Below are 20,939 nucleotides of genomic sequence, written 5' to 3' on the forward strand. Positions count from 1 at the left end.
TATGTATGAGATTATATGACATCTTGCATGTGCATTGGGGTGGGATTGATATTGTGGTTGATGGAGGAGCTTCGTGGAGATTCGACGACATATTAAGTCTGTATTTATTCGTAGTTAGTGTGCTGCACCGGGGATTTTAGGAGATTTGGCGATTTTATTGCATTTATTCGTATGTAACATCCCAAAAATTGGGTTTTAATAGAATTAGGATTGTGATAGAGAGATAGTTGTCATGCCCTAATTTTTGAGATTATTTGTGCATTTTTAGGGAATAAATGAGGTATTAGTTTTTTGGTTAAGTGTTAGAATAACGTTCCTTGAAACCCAAGTTCAAATCCCTTCTCTCGTACCATTTTTATTATTTTGCAATTTTTTTGTCAAACCCTAGTATGTGACACGCCTTGTTTTTAAAATAAATATTGCAAAATTATTTCAAAAAATAAGGAAATATGCTAGTGGTTAATTGATAAATGGAAAAGCATGGAAAGTAGATTAAGGTCCCAAGTTTGAATCTTTTCCCTTGCAAAATAATTAAATTTGCAAAATCCCTTTTTTTTATATATGTGTGCCACCCATACCTTTTTAGACTTTGGTATAAATATTATCTTTAGACAAAATAATCAGCTTTTAGTCTTATTCTTCCCACCCTAGCCGTCCCTCCCCTTATCCTCTCTTCTTTTCTTTCAATTTCTTTCCTTTGTTCCTTGTTGTCGCCGTCCATAGTTCTTAATCTACCATATTTTTCTTTTATTTTTTTCCACAAGATCTTGCACCATCTCCCTCTCCAAGATCGATCCTTGTTGTTGCCAAGAAGTGCCATTGCCGCCCCTATCACCTAGTTTGTGTAAGTTCTCCTTTCTTATCAGTTTATTGATGAATTTTGTGAGTTCAAAACCCAAATTTAAAGATTTGAAATTTGAGGGATTTTTAAAGATTTAATGGGTATTTTTCCAGCCTTTTAGGTGATCTTAAAAGTGATTTCAAATCAACCCCAATTTGGCAACTGTTGGTGGTGCATGCGCCTATAAGCAAGAAAGGGGGCTGCTTTTCTTTAATTTCTTCCCATCTCTTTCGAGAATTATTTTGGGATCTTCAAGCCCTCCTCATCAACCTTTAATTATGTGTTAATTAAGGAAAATCAATCTTGATCAATCTGCAATTCAGATATGAAAATTCGAGAAGCGTATGTGTGGTTGATTGTAAACTAGTTTATAATTTCAGTTTAGATATTGGGGAAAGATAGTTAATTGATCAAATAAATAATTTTAATAAATGACTAGCTACTAATTTTATAGCATTTAAATGTGTTAGGTGTCGAATTAAACACCCCAAACCAATAGTGAAGCTGAAAGACGTTTGCGCGTACATTTCACATCAATTCAGTGTAAGAAATCTAACTAGTTTGGATTTGAAAAATAGATATAATTGTAATGGTTGGATTGAACCCATTAGTGGGTGTTTGGGGGTTGTTTAAGAGGAAAATTGATTGATTTTAATATTGATTTTTAATTTAGGTTAATTTTTAAGCTTATTAGAGAAACCACAAGATTTACAAGTGTGTGTCAAAAGAGCGTAAAATAAGGTATAAGTTCTAACTCAAGAACTTGATTGGTAAAATTGATGGTTTAGTTTTCTGATTGGGCTTGGCTAAATAGCTAAGTAATTAAGATTGTAAGTGGCCGAACCAGGTATGTTCCGAGCCCTAATTATTTGGCATTTTAGCAAAGTTGCTAAATTGACGGGATGATTGCATGTTTGATATTGTTGTGAATGGTTAGTTAATGTGATGTATGATTGTTTGTTTGTATAACATGGTTTTGAATGAAAATAAAGCTTATGCATGATAGATTGGTATGAGTAATTGTTATGTAATTTTTGAAAGACTACTATACATGCACAAATAAAACTTTGTAAGTACACATGAAATTGTGATTTGTTAAATGATACCACCTTGATGGTAAATTAAAAGTTGGATCAATGATCCTATTCACTAAAAGTATTTGATAATTCGAGTGCATGTTTAACATGCCAATAAATTGTGAAAGTATTGAATTATGACTGTGTATAAGATTGTATGACATATTGCATGTGCATTGGGGTGGGTTATTATTGTGGTTTACGGAGGAGTTCCGTGGAGTATTGGCGGCATATTAAGTCCGCATTTATTGTAGTCAGTGCACTGCACCAGGAGTACTGAGGAGATTGACGATTTTATCGCATTATTCATTATTTAGTAGATTTTCTGCATTTATGATTATTCAGTGGTTTTACCACATCGAGCTTTGCTTGTATTCATTAGAGTTTGGCAAACGGGTTCTGGGGAACTCATGGTATGTAGTGGATGGTTGGGATAGGAACCTTTTTATATTGCATCATGCTCATGACATACTCAAATTTTATTGATTTATGCTACGTATTCTATTATGTTTTATTGAATGGTATCAAAATTAATGATTGTTACTCGAATGAATGATGACCCATGCCCATACATTGTTTGACATCGATTTGATAAGGTCTATATAATTATATGAAATTCCAATGATAGTTCTGTGTTCTTTTGTTAGTACTAATATGTTTCACTGTATTTGATGTTTATATTCGTTTAAATAACTGTTTGACTCACAATGAGCTTTCATAAGATCACCCCCATAGTGTTTAACTTTTCAAGTAAACCTTGAAACTAGGGCCGGGCTCAGCATACAAAGAATTACCTTGGACCTCAGACTATTTTTAATAAATATTATTAAGTCTTTATTGGTTTTAGTTTGTAACTTTTCATATGAGGATTTTCGCATGAATGAATTACTTAAGCATAATAACCAGAAAATTCATGATATCTGGCTTAAGTAAAATTTGACATTGTTCTTTAATTTTCGCTACATTGTAAAGAAATTTTTTTTCAGAAATAAATCGATAAGGCAACTAGATTTCCAAAATGACATGAATAATGATTTTCCCGTTGCATTAGTTAACATTAAGGGCACGTTTGGTTCGCTGTATTGGATTAGAGGCGTAATGGAAAGAGGTGTAATGGAATAGAGGTGTAATAGCAAATCAACTGTTTGGTTGAATATAATGGAATAGAGGCGTAATAGTAATCTTGTGTTTGGTTGAATGGAATAGAGGTGTAATAGCATAATGGAAAAACTAAAATGACTAGAATACCCTTAGCATAAATTTGTTTTGGTAAATGATTATTGTTATTGTTATTTAAATTTTAATAAGATTATTATTATCAATAATAAATAATTTAATCATATTTAAGCATAATTATTATTAAATATATTATAATTAAAATATATAATTTAATAAAATTCTTAATAATCAATATTCTTATATGAATTTACTCAAATCATAATATATGATACTATAAAATTTAAATTAACATAATTATTATTAAATATATTATAATTAAAATATATAATTTAATAAAATTCTTAATAATTAATATTCTTATATGAATTTACTCAAATCATAATATATGATACTATAAAAGATAATTTAATATAATTATTATTAAATATATTTTAATTAAAATAAATAATTTATAAAATTCTTAATAATTAATATTCTTATATGAATTTACTCAAATCATAATATATGATACTATAAAAGATAATTTGAAATAATTAATATTAAATATATTTTAATTAAAATATATGATTTAATAAAATTTAAAATAATTATAACTAATAAATTTTCTTATATAAATTTGTATAATTTAAAATAATTATTATTACATATAATTTAATAATAATATATAATTTCATAAAATTCTTGATAATAAATTTTCTTATATGAATTTATACAATTTAAAATAATTAATATTAAATATAATTTAATAATGATATATAATTTCATAAAATTCTTAATAATAAAATGTTCTTATATGAAATTATTAAAATCAAAATATAACTTGAGAATTATATTCTGCATAAACATAATTAACTTATGAATTTTTTAAATACATCAAAATGAATTTTTGGATACAAACATGTATGATCATAAACTTTACAAAAATGATCGTGGCACATGACTGAAACCAATTCTGCCTAAATTAATTTCACTGACCGAATTAGCTTTCATACCAGGAATACTTATTCAGAATAATATCATCATGGCACATGAGGCATTTCATGCCATTAAAAGAAAGAATTAGGGAAGGAAAGGTATCATGGCCATTAAAATTAACAGAGAGAACATTTGCACAATAGTTCCGAGTAGAGGACTCCACCAAACAGACCCCCTATCCCCTGCTTTGTTCAACCTCATTGCAAATGTCTGATTAGTTAACATCGAGAAAGAAAAAAAACCAAGGAAACTTGAGAGCTATTGTATTTCTTGAAAATGACCATCAATCTCTCATCTTTTGTTCATAGAAAATTGTTTGCTTTTGCATAGTCAATATACCTAATGCAACAGTTATCTCAGAAACGAATAAATTTTTCCGAGTATGCAAAAGAAGTAAAAAGATGGTTTCACCCTCTTCATATGGCTGCTGTGAATGGGCATATTGATGTTGTAAAAGAGCTTATGAATGTTGACCAAGAATTATGGTCCGGCGTAGAGGGTAAGGGGAACAAGACTCCTTTCCATTTTGCAGCCATGAAAGGGAGGATCAACGTCATCAACGAAATGCTTTCGAGATATGAAGGGTGTATTCAGTGTGCGACAGTTCAAAAGGATTTTTCAACTCGATGGATTTTTCAATGTCGCTTTCCATGATCAACATCCTCACAAGCAAATTCCCCCTGCAATTTGAGCTTCAGATTTGTATGGTTGCACTGTTTTTCACTTACAACACCACAATGACTTGCATTGCACCGAGTAGCGTAAGAGACTTCACCATTATAATGAAATCAGTGCTTTTGTCAATCATACTGACATTAACATCTGCCGAAAAATATTGTCTTGGAAATTATCCTCAAAGCTCAGCCTGGCCCAGCCCAAGTACACATCTAAGCACACTGCAAACTCGAGCAGAACCCGTGGAAAACCTGAAAACAACATAGAAGGAAAGACAAAGACTAATTCAAATGACATCTATTACCATTCTTGAAGATCACATTTGCAAACATATCCCATTTGGCCATACATAATACAGAGAGGTTACTTTTCCTACATCAGTTTCAGGCATTAGATTGCATCCTTCGGATACATGACTGTATATGTAACTTTCAAATGCATAGTAGTATGTATACCTTTCACATACATGAACAGTGTATAAATAAGAAAAACTCTGATGTGGAAGATCCTGGTAGACATATGTAGCTTCCATTGATATTGCAGAAACTTGTCAACCTTTTTTTAGGCTAGTCTACTAGACTTGTTATAAAGCTTCAAGTAGCACCAAAACCGCACACAAATAAACAGTTCAGAACATCATAAAGGAGGCCAAACTATCAAGAGTGTTTGTACTGCTTTCACCACCAAGAAAAATAAAGTCTAATCAATGTGTCGCAAACCAAAAAGGAAGATATTTTGTAAGATAAGGGTAATGATTACAGTGTCAAGGTTACAAGCAAAGCACTTGTTAGCAACATACAGAGGGAAAACGTTTATGATGATCCATGAGGACCTAATAGCAAATCCTATATCCGGACTTTCATAAATAAAAGATAAAGTAACATAAAGAAACTAAGATGGCTGCATCTTGAGAGTTTGAAGAGATTCTATCATTGATTGGGAGATTTACATACTATATGTGTTCTATTACCAATTTTACACTCAATGCCACCAACTTTACTTGTACAAATACGACTCTGTAAGGAACCTCTAAAGACGGATGACTTTGTTTCCTGCTCGACCACTTTCTTAAGGGAACCACTAACGTCACCTAGTGCCCAAGCTAATGATATATGAGGCCTTGGATCCTGTAGGTTGACAAATAATATGATATAAGAATAAGATCATTGCTCTGCATTTTATGAAGTATTGATTAGACTTGGCAATTAATTATAACGGCACAGAACTTATAGAACTCGGGAAGATTGTGAAACTTGTAAACCTCGTTAATAGCCTGAATTTACTTAGTTATCTGCGAGTTAATTGCAACAAAGTACATGACATTTATTTGGAAATAAAAGAACAGTGGAAAATAGAGGGAAAAGAAAAAGAACTGCAAGATGAGCATCCCGATTTGTTCTACATAAGATAGCCATCCTACTGAGAGCAGATACGACTTAAATACTTAATTGTCAGGAAATGAGAATAGAACAAATACCCGACCAGTATGACAAACCAGTGCAAAATAAACATTATTTAGAAGTTTTTACTCCAACTGAAGCATCAATCTCTAAATTATATACCACTTTTAGAAACATAACTTGGAAACCCAAGCATCTCTATTCAAAATAAGATAGGCAATAAAGCTATGGTATATCATCCTCTTTCTTTAGCTTTTCTTTTTCACTTGAGATGTCCATATATATAAACAATGAAAGCAAGCTCAATATGCAAAAGAATTACAATTTCAGTAAAAGGAAAAAGGAAAACTCCAGCACACTTACCTCAGGTAATCCTCCCGTAACGACTTCGAGTGAAAGAAAGGTGCGCGTTCGATCATCATTGATAAAAACCTCCCATTTGTTAAAATCAATCCAATACCTACTTGCAATAAGAACAAAGATCAAAACCATATCCTTGAATCATAAGGAAGAAAACCCAAAGATTATTTATTTAACAATGGAACTAAGCATAATAATAGTAAAGAATAACATCAAACCGCTTTTGAAATTGAAGTTTCTGGCGAAGCATTGTTACAATAGAGTCAATCTGGTGAACTCTAATAGGAACTGTCCTTCCTAAACTTATTTGGAATTCCCTTCCCAATGCCATTTGTTCAAGTTTATGTTCTTCTTTACACAGTGTATTCAATGGAACATCAATATCCACAACATGGAGATTGGGAACCACGGATGAAACTCTCTTCAAAAATTGACCCATCTCTTTATTTGATATAGACGGTATAAAAACTGAAATAATTAACAGAGTAAATAAATAAGGCAATTCATTCAATTCAATATTAAAGAACTGTGGCCATTCAAAAAAAGTACCTGGAATGTAAACGTGCAAAGCATAGTTGCCTTCGACATGAGGGAAGCTTCTCACTCTACTAGGCTGACCAGTTTGTAAGTAATCCAAAGATCTTTTTTTCATTATCAAGAAAAAAAATAGTTGATGAGCAAAAAGAATAAAATATTTTAGTAAAAGAAAGTCATGGGAAATTTGTTGCAGTTTGAATTACCAAGGGAATTGGGAGGGTGAAGGAGAGAAACAGGAGGCAGAGGGAGAGGAGACGACAGCGTCTCCTCCGTTTGGGGATTGGAATTGGCGAGAAGAGACAGCGTAGGGGAGTGGTCGGAGTCGAAGTTCGATGAGTCGTCGTCTCCATATGTTGCTCTTAGCGCTTCCTTATGGAATGGATAATTTGGGAAAGGTGGCTCTTAGTTTTCAAGGCTTTCCTTTCCTCTTCTACGGAACAGCTGCCACTTCCAGTTCGTATGTACGCTTAGGGAAAATCGGCAGAAGCTAGAAGGAAGGAACAGAAGAGGCAAAGGGGAACAGAAGAGGCAGAGGGTAAAACAGAGAGGGTAAACTGAAGAGGCAGCTAATCTGGGCAAAAGAGACGGATTAGAAATCGGTGGTTTTCACTGATTAAGAAAGTAATGGATTACACGCGTATTAGCAATACATTGAACCAAAAAACGAAATAAAGAGGGATTAATGGAGCCCACCGATTATAGCCAATACACCCAACCAAACATGATGCAAGTTTTTACAAAGTAAAGGAACGAACAAATGATTTTTCTAAATCAACACTGTCAGTAATAAAGTGAATCTTAAATACAGATGACCTAATAAATGAATGTTTTTTAAACTAACTCAAGGTACACCTATGTATTTTTTTCTCTAAAATGAGTTTATTTGAGGTCTTTAAAAGTAATGTAAGTTAGCTTAGTCACATCGGTGGCTAATGTAGCCTTTTCAATCTAGCCATAATGTCTAAGCTGGGTTAGAGGGTTACACGTTAAATGGTAGATTTTCTTCAATTAAGTTCATTCGGTGGTTTTACCACATCAAACTTTGGTCGCATTTGTTGGAGTTTGGCAAATGGGTTCTAGGTAACTCGTGGTGTGTAGCAGATGGTTTGGGTAGGAAATTTTGTATTGCATCATTTGCATCATCCCATGCTCATACACCATTTGACATCGATTTGATAATGACTATTTAATGATATGAAATTCCAATGATGGTTCTATGTTCTTGTGTTAATGCGAATATGTTTCACTGTATTTGATATTTATGTATGTTTTTATCCACATTAAGCTTTCATAAGCTTACTCGCCCATAGTGTTTAACTTTTCAGGTAAACCTCAAAATTAAAACCGAACCCACCATACGAAGAATCACCTTGGACCTCAGACTGTTTTTAATAATTATTATTAAGTCTCTAATGGTTTTGGTTTGTAATTTTTATTTATTTCTATTCCGTGGCTTGGTAACTTTCCATTTGAGGATTTTTGTATGCATGGATTACTCAAGCATAATAACAAGAAAATGCATGATAGCTGGATTAAGTAAAATTTAAAATTTTCCCCTAATTTCTACTGTCTTGCAAAGGAACCATTTTTGAAAAAAAAACAAATCGATAAGACAACTAGATTTCCAAAATGACATGAATAATGGGTTTTTTTTCGCTGCAGTAGTTAACATCAAGTTTTTACAAAGTAAAGTGAAGAGCAAACAATTTTTCTAAAACAGCATTATCAATAACAAAATGAATCTTAAGTATATATGACCTAATAAATTATTATTTTTAAACTAACTCAAAGTACAACTATGGTTTTTCTCTAAAATGAGTTCATCTAAGGTCTTCAAAAGTAACATAAGTTAGCTTAGCCATTTTCGTGGCTAATGTAGCCTTCTTAATCTAGCCATAACGTCTGGGCCAAGTTTTTGAGGTTACATTTAGTGGTATCAGAGCCAATTTCATAAACTCGATCTGAGGTTTTAATGGATCCACATGCATTCATTGAAGACACAGGGGGAATTTTTGGAAAAAAAGCCACAGAGAATTTTGAAAATGATATTCTATAAAGAAAAACAGGTCCGAGACTCCAATGCTGGTTGCTATAAAAAAGCTATTGTTAAATTATAGGTAAACAATAGAGGTGTATTACTGTAGGCATAGAACTGAAATATCTAGAGTTTATATTTTTCTTTGAAACTGTAAGATGGAAAGCTAAAAACTAACTGAAGGTAGCTAGTGATTTTTTTTTCTAAAACCATAAATCAAACTTAAGGTCATAGGATACATAATGAACAAACGTAGAATGAGGAACCATAGGGCTCAACATCAAGTTGCCTAGGTTGAGTCTTTTGCTTCTCAAGGAATTATGCTTAACCCTGAGACGAATGACACCATGATTGCACCTATTTCAGAAGGAAAAAATCAGGAGTTTGGGGATGATGTAGTGTCCCAAGCAATGTTGGGAGTCATAGAAAAGGTTTTCGAGATTATTGTTGAGAGAAATAAGATGGAGGAAGAGAGTAAATGCTTGGAGTACAAGGGAGAGGAAAATAATAAAATTCAAAATAAGAGAGAGTCTGGTTACACTGATCCAAATTCACCACCTTTAAAGTGCATTAGAGAAGCCAAACCTCAATGGAATATTATAGTGGTTATTACTAGAGGAACTGTTGAATCAGCTAGAGTTTCGATTTCTAGATACTGAGATAAGCAGCATTTGAGTGAGTGCTGGAAAATGATGGGTGCTTGTCTGGGTTGTGGTTCGATGGAAAACATGGTTAAGGATTGTCCTTTCCATGTAAATCAGATGCAAGCTCTGCACAAAATCAGGAGCTAGTTAGGGTATAGAATCAAAGGGTTAATCAGTTTCCTCCAAGAGGTTCGATCAGAATTGAAGTTAGACAACTAGCATTGGTTTACGCAATTAGGCGTCACAAGGACCAAGACGCATCCGATGTCAATGCAGGAATATTTCCTAAATTGTACTTCGCGTTGATTAATTCTAGCTTCACTTGTTTATTCAGTGTTAGTAGAGTTTATATTAAATTTGGAATCGGGGTAGAGAAATCTGATAGTAATATTTATTTGATTAGATCCTTAAGAGATATACGTTAGGATTTAAGAGAAGCATGTTTGGAATTGTATTGGAAATTAGAGTTGCGCAGCGAAAGCATGGTGACTCAGTCCAAAGAGAGGAGTATAGGATTTTGTGACAAAGAAAATTTCGAGGACAACCATATCACATCCCAAAAATTGGAGGTTAGTAGAATCGGGTTTGTGAGTCTAAAGAGAGTGGTCATGCCCTAATTTTTGAAATTATCTGTGTATTTTTAGGAAATAAATATGGTATTGGTTTGTTTGTTAAGTGTTAGTGAAACGTTCTTTGAAACCCAAGTTCAAATCCCTTCTCTCGCACCATTTTTATTATTTTGTAAAATTTACATCAAACCCTAGTATGTGACACACCTTGTTTTTGAAATAAATATAGAAAAATTATTTCAAGAATGAGGAAATAACTCAGCGGTTAAAAGAAATATGAGAAAACATGGAAATTAGAATAGGGTCCCAAGTTCGATTCCTTTCCTTTACAAAATAGCTTAATTTTTGCTAAAATTTCTCATTTTTCTTATTTTGTGTCACCTAAGCCTTGAACCTTAGGTATAAATAAAAAAATTTTCTTATATTTTTTAGCCTTTAAGTCAATTTCCCTACCCTAGCCGTTCATCCTCTTTCTCTCCTCTTTTCTCTTCAATTTTCTCTTTCTTCCCTTGTGTGCCGCCGCTCAAGCCACCAAGATTCACCATCAATTTCTCTGCTTTTTGCAACGGGTTCTTACACCATTATTTTCCTCTTATTTTTGTCATTTTATCATAAAATTTCCAGCCTAAATTTGAAATTTTAGCACTCAAGATCGGCCTCCATTAAAGCCCCAAAAGAACTCCATTGTCGCCCCTATCTTCTTTCATGAGTAAGTGTCATTTTCTTTCGTTCTTCTTGATACATCTTTCAATAAAATACCATATCAGGAATTGGGGTGATTTTAAAATATTTAATGGGAATTTTTTCAGCCTTTAAATTGATTACAATTGTGGTTTTAAAGCCCTGATTTCACCACCATTAGTGGTGGTGCGCCATGCCTAGATGCACAAAAGGGGGCTATTGTTTCTTTAATTTTTCCCATTTTTTCCAGCAATATCTTAGGTTCTTGAGTGCTTCCTAATCAGCCTTTAATTATGTATAATTTAGGAAAAATCAATCTTTATCAATTGACGACTCAAATCTAACCATTCGAGAAGCGTAAGTATGGTTGATTATGGGCTAGTGTGTAGTTTCGGTTTAGATGAATGGTAAAATGTTAATTGATTGAATTAAAGATTTTAATCTTGGATTAGATACTAATTTTTTAGTATTTAAATATGTTAGGTTCTGACCTAAACGCCCCAAATCAACAATGAAGTCGATAGACGTTCACGCGCATTGTAACACCCTATACCCAGCCTGGTCGCCAGGCCCAAATACGAGATGTCACATTACCTTCTCATAACATTTACATTGAATAGGAAGCTAGATTTAGGCAAATCGATCATCTTTTTTTAACTCGTATAATTTTTAAGATGTCCTAATAGTTATTCAGACATTGTTACATTCAAATCATTCGTTAATCGATCATACATACAACCAGAGTCATGCACAAAAGGCTAATTATCAAAAATTTGTAAAAATATTCGTAGCTATCGATACTGATATCCAAGTATCGATATTTTCCTTTAAGTGGTATCGATACCACTTGGAAAAATGATACCAAATTAGCATATTATTTCTCGATTCAAAACCCAATTATCGGAAAATATTGGTACCACCGAACAAAGTATCGATATTTCTTCCCCGAGCATCTATATTCGAGCAAAGGTATCGATACTAAATCTCTATTTTGTTTCCTGTATGTTTTAATTCACAGAGGTATAGATTTTTAAGGCCCAATATATACAACATATAAAAGCAAATAGTTCATCTCAAATAGTTCCTAAACAACATGCATCAAGTATTAAGTTAAATAACTGTTCATATGACTTAATCAACACTATAAAATACCAATAATGAGTCCAAACAAATATCATCATGCCAACGTCAATGTTTAAATATTCTAACATAAAAATATCATGAAATTCATACAAGCCAAATCAAAATGTCTAAAGATCAACAACTCAAAAAGGTTCTATCATATTGCCTATTTCCCCAATGCAAATATAACTAATAAAGCATCTACGATAAATAATCAGTCTTCTTTGGATCACTCCCTCAGAAGCCACACCGCCCACACCGTGACGTCACTAATCTGCATAGGTTGAAATGAGTGGGGAGCTTTAACAAGCTCAGTGTATGCATGAATTTTCTACAACGCAAACATGCCATCATGCAACACAACCAATCATTTACTCACAAATACTTCATTATCAAGTCTAACATCTTAAAGTATTAAGTCATGCATCATCTAATAGTTCATTCTCATAAGGCATGCATACTCATTCAAGCATGGAACATAATCCACTTAATTACATAAAATATGATAAAATGGGATAAGATGGCACTTGCGTTATGAAACATATAGTGAGCTCTATCATCACACATCGGATACACGGATCTCCGTTACACCAAATAGACTCATAGAGTCAAACATGTCCCAAAAGTGAAGCATATAGCTAACACTCTCCTTATTTCCCCTCACATGTTCCGTTGAATGGAGGCTAGCTTTCATTCCCTTATCCTTCAAAACATGTCCCAGGGCCTCAACGCCCAAAACGACTATAAATATAAGTGAGTACTCACAATCCCGCGGCATGCCAACTATATTCAATAGTTCCAAGGTCACAAGGCCAAAATATCTCAAAAATAACACACATTATTGACCGGTTATCTGTACACTATCACTGCATATTAGCATCTTTTACAAAACACTAGCATAGTCATATAGCATATATTTTTCACATTCATTTAATGTATATGATTACACTTTACACAATAGTCACTATATTCACATACCACTTTTCATGCACAATACATAACCAAAATATCACAAGATAATTATGGATTCAAGGAAACTTACACTCGGAACTTAGAGTAGGGGTTTAGGCTACATCTAAATTTTCAAATAACACATGACTCGTGTTTACGAGTAGCAATTTCATACACTCACCACTTTATGCTTTTTTCGAAAGCTCAACTAATGCTTTCCTAGCTCATAGCAAGCTCTAACGAATCTGAAGCCTTACGCACAGAAATCATGCAATAACCATAGTCAAATATCAACCAAGAATCCACTCAAACCAACTAAAATACAAGCTTAAGCTAAGTTCTTATGTAACTTAAACTATTAACACATCAAACTTTAAATTCTAATATATTGGTCTATACTCAATTTTTTTGCCTAAAATTAGTTCTGTTCATCTAATTAATCATCTACATCTAATCCGGAACCTGTAAACTAAACAAATCTACTCAATTTATGGTATCGACATTTTTCAACATCTTTTAGGCAATTTTCACATAATGCATTAAAACATGAGAAATCATTAACAAAACTTTAAGGTAAGTTTAAAAACCTTCTAATCATGCTAAAACAAGTTGAAAAACACTTTGAAACAAAGTTTTGACTCAAAATCCCAAAATCCACCATTAATGGTTTAATTTTCGGCTTTTATTTAAAACTTGTGATTTGAGGGCTATTAATTCAGTTTTAAAGACTAAACATCATGGAAAACTCATAGGAATTTGAAATATTACCTTTGGTAGAAGATTTCACGAGTTTTGAAATAACTTCAAAAAACCCTCGTTTAGAGAAGATGAAATCTGTGGAGTTTTGGGTGTTTTTCTTAGAGTTTTGTAATGGTAAATGACTTAGGAGTGATATGAAATCAATGTATTGTGGTTTGGGAATAAAAAATCGAGTTAAAGATCAAGGGAATGGCAAGGGGCAACATTCACAACGAAGGAAAAAAATAGACGTGAAAAACATGTTGATCGGGAAGAAATAGGTTCAATTTTACAAAATGGTAAAACTGCAACATAAATGGCTACTATTTTGACTTTGTTACAAATTAGTTATTTCTTCTAAAATTAAGGGTTTCTAGAACACTTTTTCAAAAATTGATTTTGACAGCTAAGATGCCATAGTCGAAAACATTATCAAGTAGCAACCTTACGAAATTCTGAGCTCGTCTAGGCCAAAATTCCTAAAATACCCTTAAAACTCTTAAGCCTTATTTTGGGGTGTTACATGCATGATTCGCATCAAACTAGTTTAAAAAAGCTAACTAATTTGGATTTGAAAATTTGTTATAATTGTGATGATTGGATTGAACCTATAAATGGGTGTTTGGGGGGTTGTTTAAGAGGTATATTAATTGAGTTAATAATGATTTTTAAATTAGGTTTGTTATAAAGTTTATTAGAGAAACCACGAGATTCACAAATGTGTTGCAATAGAGCGTAATTAAAGTGTTGGTTCTAACTCGTTGACTCGAATGTTTAATATTATTTTTAAAATGTTATAAGGGATTACTAAGCTTGCTGATCGGGCTTGGCTAAGTGGCTAAGTAATTAATCTGTAATTGGCTAAACCAAGTACATTTCTAACCCTAATTGTTTGGCATGTTAGCTGATCGACTGTTTAACGTCATAGCAATAATGTGCAAGCGTACACTGTCGATGCAAGTATAGTAGATAGATATGAGTCGTCGGATATCGACCCCATGAGGATGGTTTTGTTTTGTCTATCAATGTCAATGCAATAAATGGATAGAAATGAGATAAATTGTGAGAGTAGTTGTCGAACCGGTAACATGAAAACAACAAGATAAAATATGATAATGATAAACTGGGATCCCCAACGTGAATATTCAATTAAATGCTAGATGCTCACAAGGTATAAATAGTTAGGTGATTTTCGATGCAATAAATTGTAATAAATATCTTACCAAGCTTAACTTCTATATTTAATCAAAGACTTAAACATGCACATTAGCCACACCTTCCGGTGATGGCTATGAAACACTATTAATAACAAGTGGATTAAATTCCTCTAATCCTTAAGCAACTTCTGTTGTCATGCTTGTTAGCTTGAATTGTTGCTACACCTTCCAGTGTCAGCGGCCGCAATAACACTTCCGTGCTAAAAATTCAAACTCAAAAATTAAATAGTAGAAGCAAGATTGAATAAAATAACATTTAACCCAGAAATCATTTGTACTTCCATACTAACATGAAATAGAAAGTAATCACCAATGTTTAGAAAATAAAAATAAAAGAAACAAGTGGAGAATACTATTCCTAGACAACTCGACTTGAATCTCTTTATTCTCTCTTGTGTCGCAATCAAGGCTCCTCGTCAAGACCTGGTTTGCATCCCTTTTGCATCGGTTCACCTTAGGAGACTTAAGCTGCCATAACCAAAAACTTCAAGGATAGGTTGAAGAAGATGATAATCCTCAAAGCTCTCTCCTTTTTTTTTCCTTTTATGTGAATATTTATTTTTTCCCCAAATATCCTAAGTGTCCTTTCATCAGAATCATGTTGCCTCCATACGTACAAGTTAGTTGTACCAGATTGGATAGCTCATGTATTTCTGTTCCTATCCAGATAGCTGTTAGGTGCAACGACAATTCTGGGCGAAATCTAAAAATACTCATGCAGCGACATCAGTATCAAAACATGACAAAATTAAGGATAAATAAGCTAGGATCATTGAGTTATAAAATGTAAATTACTGAACTGAAAATGCTAAAATATGTGCTAAAGATAACTAAATGTGAACAAATTAACCAATAAGTAGGGAGAAAACATATGTTCTTTCTAGTACTATCACAATTCCAAACTTGAGTTTTTACTTGTCCTCAAGTAAAATAGAAACTGGCAAGGCTACACAAGAATTCACTAAGGCAAATGATCATTCTAGTAACTTGAATCACCTAAAATCCCAATGAATGATTCATATTCAGATGACAGAATATTGCATCGATAATACATAAGTATGAATGAATAAGATTGCATAGTCATCAAAACCAACAACATGCTTCAAATCCTAAATTCTATCTACCAATACAACATTTATTGTACAATATGTCTTTTTTTTAACAAGGGGTATCTTTGAATTACTGTACCCTTGTTCCTGAGAAGTAACGATGGAGTGCAACAAACCCCAAAAGAGTATGTAATTACACTGACACACACTTGTGTAGTGACAACCTTTAGCCAAATTCATTTTTCTGACGCTTGCATTGAAGTGTTCCCTCTTTAGCATTTCACAATACACCCACTTTGGAGTGTCTTTTATTCATACTTATATATCCATATGGGTAGCTGTAAAAGGCAGATTCATTCAAGATTTAAGGAATGCCACTAGTCATCCATTACTCATGCAACCTAAATCATTCATCAAAGAATTGAAGATACAACATTCAGTCAAATTTATCAGACTCATTCATTGATAGTTCACATCAGTAAAGAATTAAGCATCAAATGTAACAAAAATTTTCAAACACATTTACATTAACCATAAATAAACCTTGCACACTTCATTAATATTAAAAAAATAATTTGAAATGTGGGTGTATTTCTAGCCCCCACATGCATTCCCCCAAACTTAAAGTTTGTATTGTCCCAGTGTACTAACATTAAGATGTAATGATAATAAAAATGCAACGAAAATGTTCACTAACAAAATGAAAATTACAGCTATATGAAATGCATGAATACTTTAGCTAAAACTTAAAATAAACTAACTCAGTTTTCATCGGTCATCAATATGGCTACACGATGTTTCTTTTTTCTCATCTTTTTCCCCTCCTTTTTGCGCTTTTTAATTTGGAGCGCTTTCTTTTCTTTTTTTTAGGCTTCGCACAGTCTTCAGATCACTCTTCAATTTCTGGCACTACCTCGACATCATCGACTGCTTCTTGTGTAGGAGGGGTCACCTTGAGTGGTTCGGTATAAACCACTTCCGCCGGTCTAGCTCCATTTTTCTCCAGATTATCATTAGTTACATCCATAAACTCGGATGCATTGATAATGTTCTCAACAGATTCTTTCTCAGCAGCATCAGTCTCAGTATTTTCTTCCTCAGCCTTCTCGTTCACAACTACAACACAGACGTCCTCCTCTTCCACAAAAACTCTCCTCAACAGCAGATGCCTCTTTACCAGCAATGATGTCACCCTCAACTAGGCTATCAATCCTTCGCATGCACTCCTCAACGTCCGTTGAGTCATTTTCTTTCTCAACATTAGAGACATGTATAATGGGAGGAAAGTCTACCGATCGTTCTCAGTCCCCGAAGTCATCTTCTTCAAATGAGGGTTCATAATCTCAGATGATCGGTGGGAGCACTGGAAATTCTGGGAGTGGGGTTGGGCTTAACTGTCTTAATGCAGCTACAATAAAGTTGTTATAGTCCTTGGTATAAGCGTAGAACAAATTTTGTGATATGTCCTAATCTGCTTATTGTTGATGGAATTGGCCAACTTCTCGATATCTTGCATATTGCGCAAACAATGATGTCTCTGTAGTCAAGTTTATTCCCTTACTTTTTGCCTTGGTCTTGCCCTTCATTATCTTGTTGGTCTCTGCCTCTTTTATTGTCAGTGTATATTTGCCACGAGTCATTCTTTCAACAGAGGCTTCATTTATCAGGACCCATATTTTCCAGGACCTCTTCATCATCACGAGGCGCGGTCATTTTCTACTGGCACAGTAGTATCACCAATGATGGGAAAACCAAAATTCCAGTTTGCCTTGCGGCGCAATCAGTAATTTTTTGGTGGAGTATTACACCGACATCAATCTTTCTACCCTTGAAAATTAAATGTATCAGGCATATTCTATCGAGGTTGACTATGGTGCTGTAAGTAGAGGGCAGTAGCCTACAGTGACAAAGTGAAACCAGATTTTACTTTGCAGTGTTAGGAAGCGGTAGTGCATCATATAATTCTTTTGATGTAAACCCGTCCACAATGCTCCTTAGACACGTAAATTCTTCACCAACAGGTCCCTTTTGCCATCTGTGATATCCTTAATAAACTCAGAGTGTTCATCGACATCCACTTTAGTGTTGTAAAACTCATTGATTTTTGTAGCATTCCATGGTATTAAGCCTTCTTGAACAAAGATAAACTCTAACTCATGGTCATAAAGGTTAGCGTAAAACTCATGTACTGATAAAGGAGAATAGTTTCTAGGATATGTGCAGAAAGTCTCCGACTTCAACTTAGAGATGGTTCTGGAGACTTGCTTGCCCAAGTCTTGTTGTTGTGAAAGGAGAATGCCCTTTTCTAGGTGAAATTTTCACTTTAAAATGTTGTTTTAAAATCGGTCTTTGGCCGTTTCATTAAAAGATCATCGACTCCTTTTTATCCTTTGGCATGGAGGATTCTGACTCATGAACTGCAGTTGTAGAGGATGAGTGTTCTTCAACAAGCTTGGTGGCTTTCTTGACTTATCCACTCGTTCTTGCCATATTTTGGTTGTTTTGTGAAGTAAAGATGGTTTAAATTTGTAAAGGTACGAGCTTGGGAAAGGAAAAGTGAATAAAAATGGCTGCTTCGTATGTGTTACAGTCGGTACAGTAAAGAGGGGTTTATAGTAAGTGAAAGAAGAAGATCGAAAGGCGTGATTCTTCTGAAGGGAAATAAAGCAGCGAGAATAATTACGCCTAATGAGAATTGCACCCACTCAGACAAATCAGATGGCTAGGTGACTTTTGATCAAACAGTGGGATCTAAAATTTCTAATCTGCCCTCATTCTTGCTGAGTCAGAAGTGGCAGTACAATAGTACGAACTATGTTGACAATAAAGCCCAAGTGCGTCGACAATGGTACCTAATTATTCTGGAAAAATGAAAATAAATAAAAATAAAACAAACTTGAACATAAACAAAAATTAAATTAAATTAAAATTACATAATAAATTTCATAAGAATTAAATTTTTTCAACCAATTTAATGGTCTCTGCCTGATTGTGATCACTATTCCCAAGACAATGTTTCAATCGCTGGCCATTCACTTTTAACTGGTGTCCATCATTTAAATCTCTGATTGTGACTGCACCATGAGGAAATACTTTGACAACTTCGAAAGGTCCAGACCAACGAAAGTACAATTTACCTGGGTGCAGTTTCAGTCTAGAATTGAATAATAAAACTTGTTGACCCATGACAAATTGTCACTGCAAAATAATTCTGCCATGCCATTGTTTGGTCTTTTCTTTCTAAACTGCAGCGTTTTCATAGGCATTTTGCCTAATCTCCTCTAGTTTAGTGATATCCAGTAGCCTTTTCTTCCCAGCAGCTTTATAGTCTATGTTCACTTGCTTAATTGCCCACATTGCTTTGTGTTCCAGGTTAACTAGCAAGTGACATGCATTCCTAAAAACCAATTGATACGATAACATCCCTAATGGATTTTTGTATGCTTCTGTAATTCCCATAAAGCGTCATCTAGTCTAGAAGACCAATCTTTCCTCGAAGGATTCACAACCTTCTCAAGAATGTTTTTAATTTATCTATTCGATACTTTGTCTTGTCCATTAGTTTGCGGATGATAAGTAGTAGCTATTCTATGATTAACTCCATATCTTTTTAGTGTGGTTGCCACTTGGTTGCAATGAAAATGTGTACCCTGATCACTAATCAATGCCTTTGGTGTGCCAAAGAGGGTGAGTAAATGATTGTGAAAAAAAAATTTAAATACTATCTTTACATCATCCTTTGGGACTGCAACAGCTTCAACCCACTTCGAGACATAGTCAACAGCTACTAAAAGATAAAGATATCCAAGTGAATTTGGAAATGGTCCTATAAAATTAATACCCCAAACATTGAACAATTCAACCTCCGAAATTGGCTACTGCAACATTTCATTATGTCGGGGTATAGAACCAATGGATTGACACCTATCGCATTGATTCACAAAATTGTGGGCGTCTTTGAATAAAGAAGGCCAATAGAATCCTGATTGGAAAACCTTATCAGCAGTTCGCATGCCATCGAAATGACATCCATAAGGAGCATCATAATAGTGCTTCAAGATTGAAAGCATGTCCTCTTCTGGGACACAAAGCCAAATAATGTTGTCATTGCATACCTTAAATACATACAGCTCGTTCCAATGATACTTCACTACTTCACGAAGAAATCTCTTTTTATGGCCTATGACATTCAATGAGAGTTTTCCACACACTAGATAATTGACTAGATTTGTATACCAAGGGGTTGCATCTACAACAAATAACCTCTCACCTAGGAATACACCGACAATTTGAAGTATGTTTCCCTCTTCGCTGTCAACTTCCAATCGAGATAGATGACTTGCAATTGGATTCTTTGAACCCTTTAGGTCTTTTATCTCGATGTCAAAATTCATGCAACAGTAAGATCCAGTGTATCAATCTTGGTTTTACATCCTTCTTCGCAAAAAGATATCTCAACACCGAGTGATCAGTAAATACGATAACCTTTCCATCGACTAGATAAGAACGAAACTTGTCGAAAGCAAAGACTACAGCCAACAATTCTTTCTCTGTAGTGGTATAGTTGATTTGAGCCTCTGTAAGAGTTTTGCTAGCATAGCAGATGGCATGAAATATTTTTCCCTTGTGTTGCCTTAGAACAACACCCACAGCAAAGTCACTTGCATCGCATATAACTTCAAAAGGTTGAGACCAATCTGGTGCAACAAAAATGGGTGCATTTACTACCTGCATCTTTAACTGAATGAATGCCTCCAGACATGCATCGTAAAAGAGGAATTTTTTATTCTGTTCTAGTAATAAGCATAAGGGCTTTACAATTTTTGAGAAATCTCTAATAAATCTTCGCTAAAACCCGCATGCCCAAGAAAACTGCGAATACATTTCACA

The sequence above is a fragment of the Gossypium hirsutum genome, chromosome D02 (assembly GCF_007990345.1).
Source record: "Gossypium hirsutum isolate 1008001.06 chromosome D02, Gossypium_hirsutum_v2.1, whole genome shotgun sequence".
In the NCBI taxonomy this organism is placed as follows: domain Eukaryota; kingdom Viridiplantae; phylum Streptophyta; class Magnoliopsida; order Malvales; family Malvaceae; genus Gossypium; species Gossypium hirsutum.